Source organism: Lipotes vexillifer, unplaced genomic scaffold (genome assembly GCF_000442215.2).
Source record: "Lipotes vexillifer unplaced genomic scaffold, Lipotes_vexillifer_v1.1 scaffold668, whole genome shotgun sequence".
NCBI lineage: Eukaryota > Metazoa > Chordata > Mammalia > Artiodactyla > Lipotidae > Lipotes > Lipotes vexillifer.
In genome coordinates this window covers 1,204,339-1,214,307 of record NW_006785319.1, presented here as the reverse complement: position 1 = coordinate 1,214,307, position 9,969 = coordinate 1,204,339, and the positions used below count along the sequence as shown (strand labels likewise).

General features: G+C 36.8%; 1 protein-coding gene across 1 annotated transcript in view; it reads left to right on the top strand.

The window, feature by feature from the left end:
- The window catches only part of GALNTL6 (polypeptide N-acetylgalactosaminyltransferase like 6), a 1,162,176-nt gene that overhangs the window by 284,666 nt on the left and 867,541 nt on the right, over nt 1-9,969 (top strand). The window lies entirely within an intron of this gene.

The following is a 9,969-nucleotide window of genomic DNA, read 5'->3' as shown; positions in this document are numbered from 1 at the left end:
TTTCCCTAGGAATTTTATGGTTTAAGGACTTACATTTAAGTTTTTAATCTATTTTGAGCTTATTTTTGTATATGGTGTAAAAAACTGGTCTAGTTTCATTCTTTTGCATGTAACTGTCCAGTTTTCCCAACACCACTTGTTGAAGAGGTTGTCTTTCCCTCATTTTATGTTCTTGCCTATTTTATCATAGATTAATTTACCACATAAGCATGGGTTCTTTTCCAAACTATTTTGTTCCATTGATCTATCTGCCTGTTTTTGTGCCTGGACCATACCATTTTGATTACTGTAGGTTTGAAGTATAGTTTGAAATCAGGGAGCATGATACCTCCAGGTTTGTAGTTCTTTCTCAAGATTGCTTTGGCTATTCAGGGTCTTTCGTGGTTTCATACAAATTCTAAGATCATTGCTCTATTTCTGGGAAAAATACTATTGGTTTTTTGATAGAGATTGTGTTGATTCTGTTGATTCTGTCGGTATTAATTCTTCCAACCCATGAGCACAGTGTATCTTTCCACTTACATGTGTAGTCTTTAATTTCTTTCATCAATGTTTTATACTTTTAAGAGTACAGGTAAAAGACCTGTACTCTTATTTAATTTAAACTAAATAAATGTAATTTATTTCTAGCTATTTTTTTCTTTTTGATGCAATTGTAAATGGGATTGTTTTCTTAATTTCTTTTTCTGATAGTTTGTTTTTAGTGTATAGGGATGCAACAGATTTCTGTATATCAATTTTGTAACCTGCAACTTTACTGAATTCACTTACTAGTTTTAATAGTTTTATGGTGACATCTTTAGGATTTCTGTATATAGTATCATGTAACCTGCAAACAATGATAGCATTATTCTTCCTTCTAATTTGGATTGTTTTTGTCTGATTGCTGTGGTTAGGACTTCCTATACCATGTTGAATATAAGTGGTGAGAGTAGATGTCCTTGTCTTGTCCCTGGTCTTAGAGGAAATGCTGTCAGCTTTTAACAATTGAGAATAATGTTAGCTGTGGGTTTGTCATATATGGTCTTTATTACATTGAGGTATGTTCCCTCTATACCCACTTTGTTGAGAGTTTTTATAATAAGTTGATGTTGAATTTTGTCAGAAGAACTTTATGCATCTACCGAAATGATTGTATGATTTTTATCTTTCTTTTTTTAAGTACGGTTATACATTGATTGATTTGTAGTTATTGAACCATCCTTGCATCCCCGAGATAAACCCACCTGATAATGGTCTGTGCTCCTTTGTATGTATTGTTTAATTTTTCTTGCTTGCATTTTGTTGAGGATTTTTGTATCTGTATTTATCATGAATATTGAATATTGGCCTGTAATTCCCACCCCACCCCCCACCCCCTGTGGTGTGTTTGTCTGGTTTTGGTATCAGGGTAATGGTGGCCTTGTAGAATGGGTTTGGAAGTGTTCCCTTCCTCTTCAATTTGTTGGATTAGTTTGAAAATCATAAGTTTTAACTCTTCTCTAAATATTTGGTAGAATTCACCTGTGAAGCTGTTTAGTCCGGGGTTGTTTGTTGGGAGTTTTTGCTTGTTTGTTTTATGGATTCAATTTCATTACTAGTAATTGGTCATTTCACGTTTTCTATTTCTTTCTGATTCAGTCTTGGGAAATTGTATGTTTCTAGGAGTTTTATCTACTTCTTCAAGGTTGTCCATTTTATTGGTGAATAATTGTTTGTAGTAATCTCTTATGATCCTTTGTATTTCTGTGGTGTCAGTTGTAACTTTTACTCTTCTTTTCTGATTTTATTTATTAAGACACTCTCTCTTTTATTCCTGAGTTATATTAATTTTGTTTATCTTTTCAGTGAACCAGCCATTAGTTTCATTGACCTATTGGGTTTTTTTTTTTAGTCTCTATTTATTTCCACTCTGATATTTATTATTCCTTCCTTCTACTTACTTTGGGTTTTGTTTGTTACTCTTATTTCCTTTAGGTGTAAGGTTAGATTGTTTATTTGAGATTTTTCTAGTTTCAAGAGATACACCTGTATTGTTGTAAAATTCACTCCTATAACTGTTTTTGTTGTATCTATAGGTTTTGGAGTGTTGTTTCAATTTTCATTTATCTCCTACTATTTTTTATTTCCTCTTTGCTTTATTCAGTGACTCACTGGTTAATAGCTTGTTGGTTAGAATCCACATTTCTGTTTTTTTTTTTTTTTTCTTTTGGTTGGTATCTAGTCTCATACAGTTGTGATCAGAAAAGACACAGTTTCAATCTTCTTAAATTTATTGAGACTTTTTTGTGACCTAGCAGGTAATTTATCCTGAAAAATATTCCATGTGCACTTGAAAAAATGTGTATTCTGCTGTTTCAGGGTGGAATATTTTGTGTAAATCTATTAAGTCTATCTGTTTTAATAAGTCTTTCAAGACCAATGTTTTCTTATTGATTCTCTGTCTGGATGATTTCCATTGATGTAAGTGGGCTGTTAAATTGCCCTACTATTGTGTTACTGTCAGTTTCTTCCTTCATGTCTGTTAACACTTGCTTTATGTATTTAGTTGCTTCTGTGTTGGATGCATATATATTTACAGGTTAGGGAACTTTTCAGCTATTATTTCTTCAAATAAATTCTCTGCCCCTTTCTCTGTCTCTTCTCCTTATGGAACTCCTTAATGTTCGAGAAGTTCCTAAACTATCCTTATTTTTTAAAAATTCTCTTTCTGTTCAGCTGGTTCATTCCTTTGTATTGTTCAGTCTACTCTTGTCCAATTCTCTCTAGTGCATTTTTCATTTCAGTTATTATATTCTTCAGCTCTGATTTATTTTAATGTATTTTCTAACACTTTTATGAAGTTCTCACTGGATTCATCCATTCGTCTCCTGAGTTTGATGAGCATGTTTATGATCATTACCTTAAACTCCTTATCAGGTAGATTGCTTATCTCCATTTTGTTTGATTCTTTTTCTGAAGTTTTGTCTTGTTCCTTTGTTCAGAACATATTTCTCTGTCCTGTCTCCTCATTTTTCCCAATTCTGTGTGTTTATTTCTATGTATTTGGTAGGTCCAGTAAGACTCCTCATCTTGGATAAGTGGCCTTATGTAGATGTCATATGGGGCCCAGAAGCATGTTACCTTCTGGCCAACAGTTATATTCTCCAGGGGTACCCCCTTGGTGGCTTAATGCACCCTTTTGTGACAGAGATGATTACTGCAAGTGCTTTGGTAGGTGGCTCTGGCCCCAGGATGGCTGGATGTGAGGCCCTGCCTCATGCAAATGCTGTGTGTATGCTCATGTTTGGGGCAGGCCCCCCAGCATGGCTGGCTGCAAAGCCCAACAGTGTGCAGCTACTGAGGTTGTGCTGGTGCGTGGGGCAGGCTTTTCACACAGTTGGTTCTGAGGCCCAGAACCACACGACTGCTGAAGGGGTGCTGATGGGCAAGGCAGGCTCCTGCATGGCTGTTTGTGAAGCCCAGTGGTGCAAAACTGCCGCAGATGCATTGCGGGGCAAGGCAGACCTCCCAGCACCAAGAGGCTACAGGGAAGATTCCAACATGGTGCCGACCAGTGTGGGGGTCAGTACAGGAGAACAAGATCATCAATCTGGCTGCCTCTAATGTCTCAGGAGGCTCTTCAGGGTCGGCAAGTACCTTTCAAACCATTGCCTCTGCCCTGGGACTTGGAGCATGTAAGATCTTTCACACGCCCTTTAAGAGGGATGTGTCAGTTTCCTACAGCCCTCCAGCTCTCCTGAAGAGCCATTGTTTTTCTCTGCCAGACCTTTTGGTGGCTCATTTTTCTTGTGCAGAACCCCCAGGCTGGGGAGCCTGATGTCAGGTTCGGACCCCTTGCCCCCAAGGAGATCCTCCGGGGTTGTGGTATCCCGTCCGCTGGTGGATTGCCTTCCCAGGGGTGTGGGTTCTGACTAGACCCCATCTCGGCTTCTTCTGCCCTTCTTGTCGTGGTTCCTTTATATCTTTAGTTGTGGAAAATCTCTTCTGCTGGTCTTCAGGTTGTTTTCAGAGATTGTTGCTCTGTAAGTAGCTGTAGTTTTGGTGTGCTTGGGGAAGGAGGTGAGCACAGGGTCTTCCTACTCCACTATCTTGATCCTATCTCTCTCCAAAAGGTATTTAATATATTTTTAAAAAATGTTAACTAGGTATGGAATAATTGAAAAAGTTTAAAAAAAAAAAGGAACACGAAGACATCATGAAGCTAGTACCTACTGGAGGTAGCTACCATTCCTAGTGGTGGTGAGACAAGCCGAAGAGATTGGCATTATTGCACCATAGAAGGTTGGCAGGGAGGTCCTGTGCGGCTAGGACTCTGAGCTCTGAAAAGGCTGGTGGTGGTGTCCCTGAACTCCAAGGAAGAGCCTGGACGTAAGACCCACACCTTGGGAAAGAAAAGTCTTACTTGCTCACATGAGTGTTGCTAAGGGTTCAGCATGCAGGGCTGAAAAAAGTTTTGCAAACTCAGATCAACTTCTGTTAATGGAACAAACTGCCTCTGATAGGGCAAAGCTCCATCTGTTACTAGGAGCAGGATGCAGTGAAAAGAACTGGATACAAAATCACAAATAGGAAGCAGAAAGGAGAGAGTGGACACATCCTTCTCTAGACTTGCAGCATGCCTTCATCTTCCCTCCTGGCAGTCACACAAGGAGTCACCTGGCAGAGGGGACAAGTGATGCGCAGAGTCCCAGCCATGGCATCACAAACATGAGTCCTGGGTCCCTTAAACTGAAGCTGGAAAAGTCGCATCAAGTTGGCATCCTTGAGAAGCTATACTTTGAGTGAAAGGATAGACTAGGAAAACAAAGTGCTTCTCACTAGTAAAGTGAAACAACAAGGAAACTTTTTGTTTGTTTATTTGGGAGACTTGATTTTGAGGGGGGAAGAGATAACAAATCATTTTCCCTGAGTATGTGTGTATATATATATATATATATATATATATATATAATCTCCACAAGTCTGCACCCCACGTAGCACAGAAGTTCACATTTGAATCAGAAAAAGAGCCAGTTACCCTAACCAAAAACAAAACAAAACACACACACAAAACAACAACAACAACCAGTCTACAAAGCTGAAAGAAATGAAGTGAAAACTTTTTGGAGAGATTAACAGAAACAAATATAAAGCCAGTATGAAGAAAAATGTCCTCAATTGCCTCAAATGTATTCTTATAAATAAAGTCATTTTTATGGTGAACTCAACATAATAAAGTCACATGAAAAAATAATTCAGTATGAAATAGAATCAGCAGAAATGATATGTAGCAGGAAAAACACCTCAAGATTTTCAGATAAAAAATGATCTGATATAGACTATAGAATAAATATTTAAGACAATTATAGACTTATAAACAAAATAAAATCGTATATCATCAGTTAGATCTGAGAATTGAGTCAAAAAACAATGCTCTTAGACATTAAAAATCAACAGATGTAAACTGCCATTAAAATTTTGCTGAGAAGAGAATTCATGAATGGAAGATGAATAAGGATTTATCTTAGATTGAAGTTACTTAGATTGAAGTTTAGTCAGCTTAAAGACATGGAAATATGAATGTATGAAAGTAAAATTAAAGAATAAACATTGTATAATCCAAGATACATTTAATACAGTTTTCATAAGGGGAGAATAGCAAGAATTGTAGCAAAGCTATATTTCAAGTGATAATGGCTGATAATAAGTGATATTGTTGCTCAAGTTCAGAAAGCACTTTGTGTCTTAAGTGTGATAATAATGCTAATCTCCACATTTAGTACCTTTTGTAGAAGGGAAAACTCCAAAGTAAAAACATCAACTAAAAAACATACTGCCAGATACTGACATGTCATAACATTTCAAATATGGCTTATAAATATGGAATTCTTGATGGTTTTAAATTTAACACCATCATTTTATTCCATGATTTAGGCCAAGAATATTTCTTAGTTTTCCAGTTACTCTTTAGGAAGATAACTAAGAATGTTTCTCTTTTTCTTAATGGTATCACCTATATAATTTAAAGTTGAAAATAATTGTAATTGGTAAATATATAAAACTAAATTACACATAAAAGCAAGATCTATGATGCATTTGTTTCTAATTGGAAAACATTTCCTCTCTACAGTGAACTTTTTAAATAATCAAAAGTAACTTGGAAAATATTTTAAAAATAAATACACAGTTAGCAAGCTGTTATTTGAGCCTATGAATTCAAAATATATTTGTAAATAGTGCTATGTATTCTTAGAAACTGTAGGTTTTAAAATAAACTGAATCACATGCCATTATGAACACCAAAAGCATAGGAATTTTATAGAAGAGAAATAGAAACTATGAAATAAATGTAGTTAGTTCCCTCTGTCTAAAACAAACCATTCCCAAAGAGAAAGATAATGAAATTTAGAAAACTATTTAAGGCATTGGCTCCATAAAGAGATGTTTTATTATGTATTTGCTTAAATGTAACACATGTGAATATTCTGACACTGTCTTTGTATATCTATATAGTACCTATTCCCTTCCATGGGTTACCTTTAATATTTTACATTGAAACTATGTTGCTTATTTTTCTTGAGATGAGTTGATTTTTATTTGTTTATTCTATCAAGTGTTATATGTCATTATAGAAACAAATTTTAAGTAGACTTTGGGATTTTTGTCAAAGAAGATTTAATTTTTGAGAAAATATGACTAACCATTGAGGTATCATTTCAAAAAAAACAAGAATCTCTTCCCTTGTGTGAAGAATTGTGTCTGGTATAGTAAATGACTGAACTGATTAACTGGAAATATGAGGACTGTATTTAAAGTACAAGAACTGGTATTTGCTTATGATTCATTTTATTTAAAATTGTTCCCTCCTATTCCATTGTGCCTTTCCTAATATAGTTCTGTATTACAGCAGAACATTGTTTTAAGAACGTTGCAGTATATGTTTAGTGTATTATTCTGGTTTGCAAAGTAAGGCAAGGTGGATATTTTACTCAAATTTGAGATAGACTGATACAAAATAAATTTTACAGACACCTGATATAAATGTGATATATCCATTAACCATCTAACTGTTCCTCTCTGTCTGGGGTAGTACAACCATGTTCATTGTTTTAGCTATTGTATGTAAAGTCTTTTTAGGCCTGAGTACTTCTCACCAAGCCTCCGGAACAACAGCCCAAGGGATCTGTTAGGGCTCATGATTTCAGTGGCAGAATGACCACTTCCACCTGGGGCATATGTGTCTTCTCCACAGCTTTCAAATCTGCTAGCTTTTTCCTTGAATGCTTCTTAAGAGTCAGGGCCTGACCTGGTGTCTGGCAAACACTAGACACTCAGTAAGTGCCAGTATTCTCTTACTCCAGGATTCCTTCAATTATCAATAAGTCTTACCTCCTAATCTCTTTATTACTTAAACAGTATTTTATCAGAACTCCATGCTTTCATTCACCCATTTCCTTTGGCATTGGTGATCCATTGGTCTTACAAGTTCCATATCAAATTGCAATAGGTAAGTTGCTCAGCTGGGTATTAAGGCCACTTATATATGCATATCAAATAAATAATATAGGTATATTAAGACCACCTTATACATGAAAAGCTGCTCAACATCGTCAGAGAAATGCAAATCAAAACCACAGTGAGATAGCACCTCACGCACGCATCAGAATGGCTGTCATCAAAAAGACAAGAGATAGGGCCTCCCTGGTGGCGCGGTGGTTGGGAGTCCGCCTGCCGATGCAGGGGATGCGGGTTCGTGCCCCGGTCCGGGAGGATCCCACATGCCGCGGAGCGGCTGGGCCCGTGAGCCATGGGCGCTGAGCTTGCGCGTCCAGCAACGGGAAAGGCCACGACAGTGAGAGGCCCACACATCGCAAAAAAAAAAAAAGACAAGAGATAAATGTTGATGAGAATGTGAAGAAGAGAGAACCCGCCCTCCTGCTGGTGGGAGTGTAAATTGATGCAGCCACTATGGAAACTGGTACGGAGGTTCCTCAAGAAATTAAAAGTAGAACTACCATATGATCCAGCAATCCCACTTCTGGGTATATATCCAAAGGAAATAAAAACAGGATCCATATCTACACTCCCATGTTCATTTCACCATTATTCACGGTAGTCAAGATATGGAAACAGCCGAAGTATCCATCAGTGGATAAAGAAGATGCAGTATATGTACAATGTAATATTATTCAGCCATGAAAGAAGAACACCCTGCCTTAGCTTGAGGGTATTATGCTAAGTAGTATAAGTCAGGCAAAGAAAGACAAATGCTATGATATCACTTATGTGTGGAATCTAAAAATGCTGAACTCATAGAAACAGAGATTAGAGTGGTGATTACCAGGGTCTGGGGAAGGAGAATGGGGAGAAGTTGGTCAAAAAGCACAAACTGTCAGTTATGAGTGAGTTCTGGGGATCTAATGTATAGCATGGTGAATGTAGTTAAGAATATGATATACCAGAAAGTTGCTGAGAGAGTAGATAGATCTTAAGTGTTCTGACCATGAAAAAGAAATGGAAGTTATGTGACATGGTGGAGGTCATAGCTAATGCTAGGGTGGTAATGATTTTCTAATTTAGGAGTGTGCCAACGAGTTGCACTCAAATTTACACACTATTATATGTCTGTTATATCTCAATAAAGCCAAAAAGAAAGAGGCCACCGTATATCCACTCTTTTCACCCTGCCCTCCTAGTTTTGGACAAGTTTCTGCATCGTTTTGTGTCTCTGCTCCCAGCTTTTATTCACACTGGGACAGTCCATCTGCCTTTGCCTCTGCCCTCCAAGCTGTTCCTGACTGTTAGACGTCACAAGCCTCCTATATTTTTACCATGGAATCTCGGATTTCATTTATGTAACGTTGCATGTGTATTTAGTTGTCGCTTCTTTTATTTTACTATGTTGTCTTCCAGACCAGACGATAAATGCCTTGGAAGGAGAGACTGTGTACACTTCTGATGCCTCTCCAGAGCACTGGCTGCTACCCTGTTCATTGTGCATACAACATGCTTAAATTTATGTTAATTTGATACAGATCAGCCACGTAAACATAACATGAGGTGTTATGTTTGATAGATAAGTACTGCTTATCTCCTGGCAAAGAATCCATGGGATAGCTTTCCAGTCTTGTAAAGCAAACCTCTTATAAAATAATATACATCATTCTTGAGAGTATTAATTGAGCACTTAAATTTTTCTTTTGACATGGGTGGAAAAGGGAAAACAAAAGATGCTTCTCAGGGAAAAATCCAGAAATTTTGGAACAGATATTTTATTTTGATCCTAATGCATGCAGGATTAACTCACCCATCTGGTTATAGAAAAATACAAGCAATGTCTTCATTAAGTTTGAATTTCGAGATATGCTGGATTTACTTTATCCCTGACAGTCTGTGCGTTTTAAATGTTGATATCTCATTTCCTTGACTGTGATTAAATTTTCCCGTAAGTCAGTGATATAGTTTGGAAAGCAACCAATTCAATCATATCATTTTTGAACACATGAATATTTAATTTCCAAAGTGATTAAGAAGGCATTTTGTTTCTGCCACCAAACAATCATCTCTGCCAGTAGTAGTTAAACTGAGATCAGAAATACTTTAAGCTTCATGGTTGTCCATTTAGGTTCTTTTTCGTTTCCACCAATAGGCTTAATTCTCTGTAATTTCAGAGATGTTGAATTTGTGGTGTGATTGTGTGCATGTGTGTGCACGTGCACTTAAAGGCATGTTTTCCTTTCTCCCATGTCGGTTGCTAAAATATTTATGATTATTTCATGTTGAATTTGTCTTATAAACAAAGTCAGAAAGCTGTGTTGGTGCTTACTAGATATAAGCCATATTCTTCAGGTGGATTCTATTGAAACCTTTCAGTGTTGTTATGAATGCATTTGTTAAAACAGCTGAACCTCTAAAAAAGTTGTTCCTATCTGAGATGTAAATAGAAAAACCTACTGTTATAAATCTATTGCTCATGTAAGATTGCCCTCTGATTTTTTTTTTTTTTTT